The 543-nt window shown below is 54.7% G+C and overlaps 1 protein-coding gene across 1 annotated transcript in view; it reads left to right on the plus strand.

Moving 5' to 3' along the window:
- Nucleotides 1–364: 364 nt before the first annotated feature.
- Nucleotides 365–543, plus strand: part of LOC108803876 (CSC1-like protein 2) — a 1,106-nt gene continuing 927 nt past the window's right edge. The window contains exon 1 of the mRNA XM_018575670.1: nucleotides 365–448. The gene's annotated coding sequence lies outside the window, so the exon portion shown is untranslated. The remainder of the gene's footprint in view (nucleotides 449–543) is intronic.

The following is a 543-nucleotide window of genomic DNA, read 5'->3' on the forward strand; positions in this document are numbered from 1 at the left end:
GGTAGGATGGGTGTTGTAGTAGCGGTGTAGAAGGGGTAGGATGGGTGTTGTAGTAGCCGTGTGGTAGGTGGTAGGATGGGTGTTGTAGTAGCGGTGTAGAAGGGGGAGGATGGGTGTTGTAGTAGCGGTGTAGAAGGGGTAGGATGGGTGTTGTAGTAGCCGTGTGGTAGGTGGTAGGATGGGTGTTGTAGTAGCGGTGTAGAAGGGGGAGGATGGGTGTTGTAGTAGCCGTGTGGTAGGTGGTAGGATGGGTGTTGTAGTAGCGGTGTAGAAGGGGTAGGATGGGTGTTGTAGTAGGGGTGTAGAAGGGGTAGGATGGGTGTTGCAGTAGAGGGGTAGATAAGTGACAGTTGTTCCCTCTATTACAGCAGTGCATTGTGGGTGATTCTGAGTTCAGAGGTCATGAGGAGGCCACCGAGCTGATCATGTGAACATGACCAGGTAACGGAATCCCTCACCCCGATCATACCCCTCCTCTGTCACCCCCTCACCCCGATCATACCCCTCCCCTGTCACCCCCATCATACCCCTCCCCTGTCACCC

Source organism: Nanorana parkeri, unplaced genomic scaffold (genome assembly GCF_000935625.1).
Source record: "Nanorana parkeri isolate BGI_ZX_2015 unplaced genomic scaffold, ASM93562v1 scaffold4383, whole genome shotgun sequence".
In the NCBI taxonomy this organism is placed as follows: domain Eukaryota; kingdom Metazoa; phylum Chordata; class Amphibia; order Anura; family Dicroglossidae; genus Nanorana; species Nanorana parkeri.